The sequence below is a fragment of the Plodia interpunctella genome, chromosome 25 (assembly GCF_027563975.2).
Source record: "Plodia interpunctella isolate USDA-ARS_2022_Savannah chromosome 25, ilPloInte3.2, whole genome shotgun sequence".
NCBI lineage: Eukaryota > Metazoa > Arthropoda > Insecta > Lepidoptera > Pyralidae > Plodia > Plodia interpunctella.
In genome coordinates this window covers 4,405,198-4,419,226 of record NC_071318.1, presented here as the reverse complement: position 1 = coordinate 4,419,226, position 14,029 = coordinate 4,405,198, and the positions used below count along the sequence as shown (strand labels likewise).

General features: G+C 36.3%; 1 protein-coding gene across 2 annotated transcripts in view; it reads right to left on the bottom strand.

Moving 5' to 3' along the window:
- Positions 1-13,710, bottom strand: part of LOC128680764 (lachesin-like) — a 135,917-nt gene extending 122,207 nt beyond the window's left edge. For both annotated transcript variants that reach the window (XM_053764147.1, XM_053764148.1), the window contains exon 1: positions 13,539-13,710. The gene's annotated coding sequence lies outside the window, so the exon portion shown is untranslated. The remainder of the gene's footprint in view (positions 1-13,538) is intronic.
- Between the last annotated feature and the right edge of the window lie 319 nt (positions 13,711-14,029).

Below are 14,029 nucleotides of genomic sequence, written 5' to 3'. Positions count from 1 at the left end.
AGAGTTCTGACGAACCGTAATTTGCCAAACGTGTACCTTACCATGTTTGCGTTCAATAGAATTAATTTAACCGTTAGATGGGATTCTGGATTACATGTTATAACTTGAACTTATATTTGAATAGGTTACGTTTGACTTGGGTTTAACTTGTATTTAGTTCTAATCTAACTACATATTCATTAGTTGTGTTTTTGTCAATAAATAAAATACCAGTATCTATAAAAAAAAGCAAACAAATCACTTTTTTTTTTGTGGGAACCCCGTAAATAATTATTTTATACAGTATTTGTTGTTAGAGCGGCTATTGTTTAACTGTTTAACTACCACAGTTCATGAAATACAGCCTGGTAACAGACGAACGGACGGACAGCGCAGTCTTAATAATAGGGTTTCGATTTACTCTTTGAATACGGAACTCTAAAAATTACAAATATATACCTATAGCAGAACAATAAAAAATATTGATTACAACAATTCGTGTCAATTGTGTATTTTTAAGAATAAATAAATGAATCTGCTGGCAGTAATAAATAAAATTAAAACTAAAATTAATTATACTTAAATATAAATATTACATAGACATACTGTAGGGTTTTTTTAGGCCACTATTCGGAAGAGGAAAATTGGTTTCTTTGGCCACATACAAAGGGGACCCCGGGGGAGTTTGAATTTCAAAGACTGATTCTTGAAGGCAAATCCCTAGCAAAAGACCTCCTGGCCGCCCTAGACGAAAGTGGTTTGATGACATAAAGGATTGGACCAGACTAAGATATAACCAACTGAAAATAGCGGCCCAAAGTCGCGAGGGTTTCCGTATGCTGACCTCCAAACTTCAATTCGAAGATGGCACCCCATGATGATTTGCTGTAGGCTTGTATGGCAGTGACAGTGTAGTAGTAAAGTATCTGATAAAACTTACATTTATTTTTTAACACTTTTTGGCGATAACATTTGTGACGTCACTTGTCATACAAGCATGAGGCTTGAATGACAGTGACAGTGATTTTTTGTTTTTGACACATGGAATAAAGTATCTGATAAAACTTGTAGATTTTATGCTATGTGCGATACTTTGTATTGGTACTTATGTATACTTTGTAACTAATTTGTGCAATAAAGTATTATTTTATTGTATTAAATGTACAGTATATATGTACCACTGTTGTTTTTTTTTCATTTTGAAGTAGCCATGGATAACACATGTAAGTATACGTTTAATTTGCAATAACATTGATACGTGTAGTTCCATGCCGAAAATCGAACCGCTCCATAACCTCCCCTGGGTATCAGATGAGACTTATAAAGCTTGGATAGAGCTGATACACACCGATAGTATTCCCAGTGAGGGTTGAAGTGTGGCTGACGGGCGGTCACAAAATCAAACCCGAATCTTCAAAATTTAAAGGTAATTTATACGCGGACTTTAAGCAAGTGAAACTTTCCTATTTTGTTATGAAAATGGCTTCGGGCGCCATAGCTAAGAATGACACCCGAAACAAATGAGGATGATAAAGAGATACAGATTTATAAAATTATGTTATATAAAAACCAAATGCACAGTAAAATAAAACATCTGGTTACTTAAAAACACAAAATTTATGTGCTAGCATAAAAGATAAAACAAACAAGGCTGAACATAAACATTCTTCTACAGGAAAAGGTAAAAAAAGAATCTAGAAAGCTAATGTTTACATCAATACTTGAATTTTTTTTGCCGCCGCTCTTTAGAATCACGTACATAACAATGAATATCATTTAAATAACATTTTTCATTCACATTTCCTTCTGACGTATTACGGGTACTGTCGTGAAGAAAAATGGTTTTCGTGTTGATATTTCCTCGAAATTACAATTCACGAAATTATATTTAGATTGGTTGCAGCGGACAACTTTGACCTGCGCAGAAAAACGCAAAGTATGCCTTTTGTTTAAACGTCAGCGGCACGCGGGTCAAAGTCAACGTAATTATGTAATTTAATACATTTTACCTTTTTTGCGTCTTTAGTCTTACAGGTAAATTCAAACACAAATCATATATAAAAACTCTTGTTACAGGTTGTCAAATTGTTAATTCCATTTATAAAAAACAATGCATAACGTTTTCAACATTTAGGTACATATTTTATCTGTACACCATTTATTCGCAAATGTAATTCAATCAAACATTTATTTTATTTATCAATATACGAGTCAATATCAACGAAACCTTTTTAGATAAAACAAGCAAATCATTTTATCAGAAGTGGGTTTCTTCCCGGAAAGAATCATACTTCATTTCTTCTGAAAATAATACATGTTCGTATTTCGAATTTAAATTTTAGTTACAATATATTCTTATCTAAGTGATTTATTTTAAACCTTTATCATCACACGATCCTCTTAATATGAAAAAATATTTCGCATATCCGACACTTCACATTTTTTATTTATCTCATTGTGTTACAAATATTTAGTCCATATATTTTAATGCATTTGGATAGGGATATAAATAAGAACACTATTAAGTATGTAAATCGGTTTTGGTTTTCCAAATTATCTATCTATATAAGGGTTCAAAACAAAATATTATTTCAATTAAATTTGATCAAACCATTTCTTTTGCTTTTGTCACAAAACTGAGTTTCAACTAGAATTTATGAAATTACCCAGGAAGTAACCCACCTCAGCTTACAGACATCAAAGTTGAATCAAACGTAAAAACGATTTTGTCGGTTCAGATAACACTGTAAATGTATTTGCTATTTGCTCATGTTATGATGAATCGTTGACACGAGAGGGAATTTGTTTGGACGAGTATACTTGTGTATATAACACTTACACGATTTCTCAGTATGGCCTCCTGTTGAGAAACACTTTAAGGCAAAATGACAATCACTTTGGTATAATTATACCTATTTTGTATGTACTTTACGTTATACGTCTACCCTGTCACCGAGCTCACGACAGATGTCGACGCGAATGCATGAACATTACGTAGTTTGTAAGAGAGACTTTTATTTACCGCAATGGAAAACCAGAAATGTATTCCGAATCCGTCAAAGTTCGGCAGACTGTACCGCGATAGTGTGGAGTCGGATAGTGTGTATGTATTGCTATCTGAAGAGAAACAGGTAAAGGCTTTAATTATTAACTTTTCCAGAATGTTCGTTATGTTGCGTTTTTACTCCTATCCTATTGTGTCACCTGTGTGAAGGCAAGTGTCAAAACCACACCATTAACCTTACTAAATTATTAGTGGTTTTTTGAACTAAAACATAATGTTATTTGTAAATAATTTTAAAAAATAAATGCCTAATAAATAAAAAGTAAGAAAAATAAATAACAAATAAATGACATGTAAAACAAGGTAAATAGAACTTAAATAAGAAGAATATGCAAGACGCAATAAGATTTATCGTTATATAAACAATAATGATATTTGAACATTCTAAACACCTGTAATTAACCCGCCGCCTTCCATCTCTAATCGTCCCTTCGACAGAGCTTCAATACCGGTAAGGTCCAATTGAAACCACTTCAAACCAGATTGAATTTGGGCAAAACGTACATCAAATAAAACGGTAGAGTGACTTCTGTACTCGATTGTACGCTGTAATTAACTTGATTTTATCGGCGATGTGATAAATTTATTATCAATCTTATAACTATTTTAAATTTCGCGTTGTATACAATACTATGCATTGTTGAGAAAAATTTAACTGTGAAAAAGTTAATAAGCAAGAAATAACTGTTTGTCAGTTTTGTAGAATAAAATACAACTAGCCAAGTCAGAATCGTGCCCTATTATCTCTAAGTATGGCGAAAAAATTGCCCTAAATTATTTGTTTTTTTTTTGGTCCACGCCGTAACTTGGCCGGGTTTTAACGACTGCAAATACAACCGGGACCAACGGCCTTCTGAAGCACGAAGTAGCTCAAGTTATTCTTTTTCGGTCACCCATCCAATGACCGACCATTGTGAGATTAACTTAACCGCCGTTATAACAGGCCAAGCGAGCTAACCACTGCACCATTGAGCTCATCCCTGAATAACTTTGTGGAGCCCACAAACAGTTTGAATAGAAACAACGCGACGCGACGCGCGCTCCGTTCAGCGCGCTCCCCACCACCGCGCGAGTTGTGCCGTGATGCGAATTACGTGTGCAGTATCAACGTGTACTATAAATATATGTAAATATTGTAAAATAAATTATTCTACTTCCATTCTTCTCATTGGCATTTTATTTCGAGTAGTCTAAGCACACTACAATTGGTGACCCCGAAAAAAGAAGAAATCTCATAAAAATGGAAAAGAAAGAAGAATTTTCTGACGCGTCCTCCTCTCCGGAAGCGGTTGCAAAGGAAGTGTCAACTATTTCTCTACAGTCAAGAATACCGCCGTTTTGGCGAGCCCAACCTAAGCTGTGGTTCGCACAATTTGAAGCCGTGGTATCTTCATACAAGACCAGTGAAGATCAAAAATATAATCTCGCTGTCGCCGTGTTAGAGAGAACAGACATCGAACAAGTGAGCGATATCATCTGCAATCCACCATCCACTGGAAAATATCTAGCGCTGAAGAAGAGACTATTGTCGGTGTACGAAGAATCCGAATCCAAGCAATTCCAAAAGCTGCTAGGAGGATTAGAGCTGGGAGAACAGAAACCTTCTCAACTTCTTCGTGTAATGCGAGATTTATCCGGAACAAAAGTCGCCGATGACGCCCTGAAAGTTCTGTGGATGGGACATTTGCCGTCGCAAGTACGAGCCGTGCTATCTGTCAGCACAGAATCCTCGCTCGACACCATGGCTACGATGGCAGACAAGATGATGGAGCACACAGAACAAGCGGTAGCAGAAGTCCGTGAAGATTCAACCCCTAGAAGCAGCAGCGAAACGCAAAACAACTTGCAATTTCAAGTCTTAAGCAAACAAATAGAAAAGCTTACACTTGAGATTGCCGCTCTCAAAGAAGGTCGGTCCAGATTTCGTGGTCGTCAACCCTTTAGAAACCCACGCCAGAACAGATCATCAACCAGATCGAAGTCGAGAAACGGAAGAAAACCAGGTGACCCAGAATGGGAATGCTCGTATCACTATCGCTTCGGTGATAAGGCCAGAAAATGCCAGTCACCCTGCGCTAGGCGACGGTCGGAAAACTAGAAGCAACATCGACGGTGGCGGGCGTTGGTGTTACTAAAGGGAGTAACCGCCTCTGCATCAGGGAGCTGAACACGAAAGAGCGTTTTCTCGTAGACACCGGCGCAGACATATCTGTATTAGCAGCGAAAAACAGAAACCAAACTCCGAGCAACACCTACAAGTTGTACGCAGCGAACAATACGCCGATACGAACCTACGGAGAGAAAACTATAAATCTCAACATAGGCCTTCGTCGCACATACAAATGGACATTCATCGTTGCAGACGTACAGACATCCATACTGGGCGCAGATTTCTTACGAAGTCACAAGTTACTCGTCGATCTACATCAAAAGAAGCTCATAGACAGCGTCACTGATTTGAAGATAGAAGTCATAGAAACAACAAGCAATCAGCCCACAGTATACATCATAGACCAAAATCACATATATCAAGATATCTTAAAAAAATATCCCGAAGTACTACGCCCGATGTCAGTGAAGGAACCAGCAAAACACAGCGTCACACATCACATCGAAACCGCCGGCCCCCCACTCTTCGCCCGGCCTCGACCCCTCCCACCCGACAAGTACAAAGCGGCCAAGATTGAATTTGAGAAAATGATGGAGATGGGTATTTGCCAACCATCCAAAAGTCCATGGGCGAGTCCATTACACGTCGTCACAAAGAAAAATGGCTCACTTCGTGTGTGTGGAGACTACAGAAGACTTAACGCCGTGACTGTACCCGATCGCTACCCCATACCGAGAATTCAAGACTTCACATACAGATTGCACAATAAGAAAATATTTACGAAATTAGATTTAAAAATGGCATATTATTGGATCCCAATTCGAGACGAAGATAAAGCAAAGACAGCCATCATTACACCGTTCGGACTCTTCGAATTCAACTGCATGACGTTTGGCCTACGAAACTCTAGCCAAACATTCCAAAGATTTATGCACGAGGTACTACGAGGCTTGGATGACATCGTCTACTCATTCATCGACGATTTATTAGTATTTTCAAATAATCCGGATGACCACAGAAGGCACGTAGAACTTGTCCTGGAACGCCTAAGTAAATATGGAGTATCGTTAAACATCGAGAAATGTGAATTCGGAAGAAACAAGATTGAATTCCTCGGTTATCAAGTCTCAGTGGAGGGGATAACACCGACCGAAGAGCGCACTCACGCCATCTCTAACTATCCGAAACCAAACACGGTGCAAGATCTTAGAAGATTTCTTGGCATGGTCAACTTCTATCGTGACTGCCTACCTCATCAAGCCGAACATCAACACGAATTAAACAAATACTTACATAACGCCAAGAAGAACGACAAGACACCGATAGTATGGACAACTGAAGCCGAAACAGCTTTCGATATATGCCGACAAAGCGTTCTCGAAGCTACTACGTTATCACATCCAGTACCCGGTGCACCGTTATCTTTGTTGACCGACGCGTCTGACTGCAGTTTGGGCGCAGTGCTACAGCAAAAAGAAAATGAAGTATGGAAACCACTCGCATTTTTCTCGAAGTCAATGAGCGAGACGCAACGGCGATACAGCGTGTACGATCGCGAATTACTAGCTATGTACACCGCTGTCAAACACCTACGACGTCTTATAGAGGGGAGCGAAGTGACCATTTACACCGATCACAAACCTCTAGTAAACGCCTTAACAAGACCGCCGAGCAACAGTGACACACCGAGAAGAGAGAGACAACTACATTATATCAGCCAGTTTTGTTCAAGAATCAAGTTCATACAAGGAGAAAAAAATCTAGCAGCCGATGCCATGTCACGCATAGAAGAAATAGATCTACTCACATGCATAGATTACGAAAAATTATCACAAGAACAGAAAAGAGATATCACCCTACAAGATTTGAAAAATCATCCGAAATTAACTTTTGCCGACACAATTCTGACAGGCGTCACTCAACCTATCACGTACGAGACATCGACAGGGAAAAATCGACTGTATCTACCACAAGCTTTTCGTTATGCCGCTTTCAAAGCGCAACACGAATTAAGCCATCCAGGAATACGCACGACGAGAAGAATAATGACTTCAAAATATTTTTGGCCGTCTATAAACAAGGACGTCGGAACATGGGCCAAATCCTGCATTGGTTGTCAGCGTGCGAAGATTCATAGACATGTCGTCAGTCCCTTAGGCGAGTTTTCACCGGCAAGAAGATTTGAACATGTACATACAGACATCGTTGGACCTCTACCGATCTCGCAGGGATACCGCTACCTCGTCACAATCATCGATCGCAACACGAACTGGATGGAAGCGATACCGGTCAAAGAAATCACCGCCGAGATTGTTGCTCAAGCAGTCTATGAAGGATGGATATCGAGATTTGGATGTCCTTTACGAATCACCACGGACCAAGGACGGCAATTCGAGTCATCATTGTTCAATGCACTAATGAAGAAATGTGGCATAAGGCGCATAAGAACTACAGCCTATCATCCTCAAGCCAACGGAAAAGTGGAAAGATTCCATCGCACATTGAAGGCGGCATTGATGGCAAGAGAGGCCAGTACAAGGTGGATAGAAGATTTACCTACAGTTTTGCTTGGCATACGCACTGCACTACGTGACGACAACACTAGTCCTGCACTGATGACGTATGGTTCTACGCTACGAGTCCCGTTCGATTTCTTTGTACCTACAAAGTCAAAGAATGAAGACGCCCAATTCATCCGCCAGTTCACAGAAACAATGTCAACTCTATCACCTGTACAGAGAATAATCGCATCGAGTAAGAACCTCTTCGTATATAAGGAATTATCAACATGCAGTCATGTATTCGTCCGCAATGACACTGTGAGAAGCCCCTTGATAGCGCCATATGACGGTCCATACAGAGTGATAGAGCGAAACAACAAATATTTCAAGATTGAATTGCCACTTCGAGCATCCAATATATCCATAGATCGACTCAAACCGGCACACATAATCAAGCAAGATGACGACGTAGCGGCAAACGCGCAACCGAGCCATCCCCACTCCTCGAAACCCGCACCAGCAACGAGTACATCTCAGCGCGCACTATCTGCTCACACGCCGAGTGCGCCGCAACCACGTATTGTCAAGCCGAGAAAACAGGAAACAACAACTATGCCGAAGATATCAAGACATGGAAGAGTAATCAAACCTTGTGTACGCTTCGCTTGAAGGGGGATAATGTGGAGCCCACAAACAGTTTGAATAGAAACAACGCGACGCGACGCGCGCTCCGTTCAGCGCGCTCCCCACCACCGCGCGAGTTGTGCCGTGATGCGAATTACGTGTGCAGTATCAACGTGTACTATAAATATATGTAAATATTGTAAAATAAATTATTCTACTTCCATTCTTCTCATTGGCATTTTATTTCGAGTAGTCTAAGCACACTACAACTTTAATTATGAAGTTGTTAATATTTATTAAAAGAGGAATGAAGAAACGTGTAGCTTTGTATCTGTGGGAGAATCCGTTGCAACTTCTAGGTTGAGAGGGTATTAGCAGCGCTGTGCTGCTGTTAGAAACACTTAACAGAGAAAGAAAGAAATGCAGCCAATTATACACTTGAGATAAATGTGCCATTTCATGGAATACACGATTTTTTTAAAATATATCAGGACAAAATCACACAGATTGAGCTAGCCCCAAAGTAAGTTCGAGACTTGTGCTATGAGATGCTAACTCAACGATGCTATATTGAATAACAAATACATATATGGATAAACATCTAAGACTCGGGCCAATCAAAAAAAGATCATTTTCCATCATGACCCGACCGGCGATCGAACCCGGGACCTCTCGGTTCAGAGGCAAGCACTTTACCACTGCGCCTACGCCTAAGTTTACGGGATAAACTGTATTTTTATTAATGTAGGATAGCAATTTATTTTTTATTGTTTTGGCTTCTAGTGGCCCTAAATATTCCTTCTGTGAGTGACCCAAATTTTTTTTTCGTAAATATCTCCTATGTACAGACATAGTCCAGTTGCAGTTTCATTATAAGTATAGATTATTCGTCTATCTCTCTCTTTTGAGAAATCCCATCCGTGGGATTGCATCTGGGGCTGTAACACCACGAAGCCCAACGTCAGCGTAAAAAAATAAAAATTAACCATAAAGTTTTGAAGACTTGTCAATCATCGGCCGTGGAACCACATATCTACTTACTATCATCAGCAATTTAAACTTCCCTTCCCTTCCTTACAGATGGATAAGGAGTTTAGGTCATGACCCACCACGAGAATGCTATGACCAATCACAAATTAATAGAAGAACTTAGTTTTTAAATGAAGTATTTTTCTAAGCTATGCCTGTTTTTAATCATCAATTGTATATCCATATTGACATAACCGTGTATAAACTGATTATTATAAATTAGTATCACACATTAATATTGAATATTACGTATCAGTGTCGATAGTGAAATAAAAATAAACCTGGTTGAGCATTACCGTAACAGTGCTACGAGAAGTGTCTACGACTGCTACGACCGCTACGACGTAGCAAAGCTTTATGCTACGACAATCATACGTAGCTATTTCGTTATAAAAATTTAGCAAAATATAGAATTATTTTAGCAAATATCAAAACTATGGTATCTATATATATATATATAGATATTTGCTAAATTAATTTATAATTTATAATATAATAATATAGTTTTGATATTTGCTAAAATAATTCTTTATATATTTATAACACATAATAACTACTACATATAAAAACCATAATATATTTTTGTCAATGGCAAAATTACATTTTAAAAAATATGAATATATACATGATCATTATTAATCTAGTCAAAAATGTCGCTCTGAATCGTACCTGACGCAAAAGTGCCCATCACACTTGCTGCATTCTCCCGCTGTATCACGAGGGATAAAAAGGATTTAATTTTTTAAAGCTAATCTTGGCATGTATGTTCTTATAAAATAAATATTTTTTACTTACAAATTTCATGATGAAAAGATTGTTTCAAGCTCAGAATAACAGATCCTACTAATATCATAAACGCGAAAGTTTGTAACTGTATGTTTGTTACTTCACTTTCACGCAAAATCTACTGGACGGATTGTTATGAAATTTGATACACGGGTAGAATATAATCCGGAATAACACATGGGGTACTTTTTATAAAATTCCCACGGAAGCGGAGCCCCGAGGTGCAACTAGTAATTGATGAAAATAAATTGTTCGCGAATCGCAAAAATAAAATTCAATCCCCACAACAGATGGCGAGACATTTTTCGATGCTAAATTATTTGTTTGTTCCGAAAACAATTTTCGTCGAGACATAAAATATGTTCCACATAACTGTTACTATAAAATGCTGGCGTGTGGTTCCGCCCTAGAATAGAATCACTTGGATGTCGTACGTGGCGACTAAGGGACACATAGCTTTCGCTTTTATGATATTAGTGATAACAACAACACGGTTCAAATTAGTTTCTTTCGGCATTTCTTCTCAGCAGTGGTCGTTCCGAAATGCCAGTAGTTTGTAGCTTGTGAGAAATAACTATAAATATAAAAATTGATGAGAAAAAGTGCTTGTGGAGGTCTAATTTCTGAATAAATGATTTGAATTTGATAGACTGGGAAAATTTTGGGCGGAAATCCATCTATAACGTATACAATATAAAATAATGTATACTTACCTATATAAAATGTTACCGTAATGAAATGTGAAATATTAAATCATGTTATATTCATAAACTTCAGCAGCAAAATATATAAAATAAATATATTTAAAGGCACCAACAATTTTGATTAAAATGAATCGCGAATTTCGGATTACAATTTGAGCGAACTTTTAAATATTTTAAATTCTACAGCGATTTCCAACATGTTTTTGTCTCAAAACACTCAATTAAAACCTTTTTTTTTTTTAAAAAAAACCTTTTTTACTTAGTTATACTATTATTATAAAAATATTTAAAAAACAATAATAGTAAGCCCTTCGAGCATAGTAGGTATAAACAGTGTTTCATTGTTTTTTCCGGCATTTCTTCTATAGTTTCCTAAGATATCTACACATATAATAAAACTGTAAGTGAGCTATGTCTGTACAGACATTTAGAAGACTCGAATATGACTATGGGAGATATTAAAGAAAAATAATTATATACTAATAGAATCCAAAATCATTGATTTTAGAAAATTTTGTCTGTCTGTATATTTGTTCGCGCATCACGCTTAAACTACTCAATGGAATTTTATTTGGTTTTCATAGTTGTATAGAGGTTGGTCTAACTTACAATCTGGTATAGGTTTCATCGCGATACGTTGCTTAGAACCAGAGTTATAGACAATAGAATAAGGAATAAAAACGAGTGAAGCCGCGAACAATAGCTAGATTCTAAATAATTGATTTGATTTGGTCTTAAGAAAGCGTCACTTTATATATATTATTGTGCGTACAAATCATTTTAATAAATCGAAAACAAAATTCAATCTTTCAAGCAAAAGCTCCTTGAGGTAAAAACAAAATAAGTGCTTACAAAATCTGACGAGACAAATAGAAGATCTTAGTTTTTTAATCGGCAAAATGTATCTTGTTCAAAGTTTTATCTTCAAATGTCATGAAGCTTTGCAAGTTGTAAAATTACTTTGCTCGTAAAAGTTTAATATTCGCGTTATTGTCGCAGCGTAAAATTGTAAATTGTCCGTAATAGGTTAAGTTTGACGAAGGTATGAATATCTTATTGGACATTTTTGTAATGCGACATTAATGTGATGGAATGAATAAATATTAGTACGATTTGTTTATCTATATTACAAATATTATTATAAAGAGGTAAGCATTTGTGAGTTTGTATGTTTGAGGCGAGTAATCTCCGAAACTACCGAACCGAATTCAAAAATTCTTTCACCATTAGAAAGGTACATTATCCAAGATTCCCATAGGCTATATTGTATCTCCAAATTCCCACGGAAGCGAAGCCCTGGGCAATATCTAGTATAGGATATTTTTTAAAAACTGTGACATACAATAGGAAGATAGGACTGTTTATATTGTATCTAGTTAAATACAATACATATACATTAACACAGTATGTATGTACATTAACAAATCAAATCAAATATATTTTAATTGTATTTCCTTTTTTAATATACCTGTTAAGTTGGAAGCAAAAACCTTACATATTACGACATCCGTAGGATTAATGGTGTTTCGATGGTTTGATTTTTTTTGTTTAGTTTATCCATATGGAAAGGCAAAGGTATCTAAGCCCATACAGCCATTTCGATGGTTTGAAGTAAATCAAATATATAAGTGAAAAAAACATTATGTCTATGTTATAGTGTAGACCAATGCTTACACCCTATGGTATAAGTATTTTTCTACGTCTACATTATAAAACAAAACAACATTATTCATGCTTTTTTTTAAATTTTCATTATACAATTTTCTTTTAATTTACTTTTATATTACTTAATGATAATGATTAACACCAGATATTTTATTTGCAAAAACAGATCAAATCAATTTAACTCAAATATCTATTATCTGTGCACAATTAGGCTTCATCAAAGAGAGAGGAAAAACAATAAAAAATTATATTATTAAAATAAATCCTCTTAATATTTAATAATATAAAAAACAAAGACGCAATAATCCAATCGGAAGATCGAAAGGAAATTCAAAACCACAACTCGTAAATCGAAACGGCTTCCGTTTGTGAAAAAATTAACATCAAAGTGCCCATTATATAAGGCTTCCACTTTGAAACGGTGAAGGATTTTAAGATGTCAAGTCAAGTTAATATTTTTATTTTTAAATACGTTGTCAAGAAAAAATACTTTGACAGAGTTATGTAATAATTAGGATGGATACAAAAAACATACACGCACTTACTTTGATGTAAACGCATGCAGTGAATCTGTGTAAATTACTATTAGACTTTTTTTTGTTTCGTTTATACATATGGAAAGGCAAAAGGCTCTAAGCCAGAAAAAAAAATTATGATTAATGTTTCATAAATCAATTCTTAGTCATTAGTCTTATCTTAGAAAAGATAATAAAGGGAACATTACTTAATCCCTTTCCCTCAGGGTGAGTATCAGCTATCTTCTATAATTAATCCCTATATTGAATGATTCTATAAGTTAAATGTATTAACCGACAATAAAATAAGTAGGTATTTTTACATGTAACCTAATTAAGTTATATATTAAAATGCTTTATTATTAACATTCATTAGAACAAGTCATATAATAGTATATAGTTAAACATTTGCACATAGTGTCATTAATTTGTTCCTCTAACACACGTGGTTTAAAACACAAAATACTAAGGCGGTTCAAGTCGCAATCTTAATTTTAAAACAACAAATTTTCCCAAAATAGACCTACAAATTAATTTTACAATTATTCCAAAATTACTCACCTGCGAAACCACCACACTTCACCAAATAAAAAAAAACACTTTAACTTTTTCACAACCCACCAAAGAGTTCAACACTCCACATGAAACTTTTTCACTGAACGTCAAATTCGAACTCGGAATTCCGATTTCAAACGTACGATTCGTATGAAATGCCGCGTCGGGTACCGAGGGAGGGCAACTGCGACTGTGCGTGTCATGTAAAAACGCCCTCTAGCGGAATTTTCAGTAAACGTAACTGAACACGTACTAGATTTAGTATATCCCAATTTGCCGTATGGAGCTTCTTGTTACGAATATTTGTATAGCGAAATTGAGACGCTATCGACTACCGCCGTGTATTTCGAGAATTGAGAAAAATGAGGATCGCGTTCTTTGCAAAGAAGTTTTTTGGAGCAGAAATCTTGTCTATTGGAATAAATGTATTTTTGTAGAAATAAGATTTGCACGATTTACTTAGTTTTTAAATGTGCTAATTCTAAAAAAAACTTTAT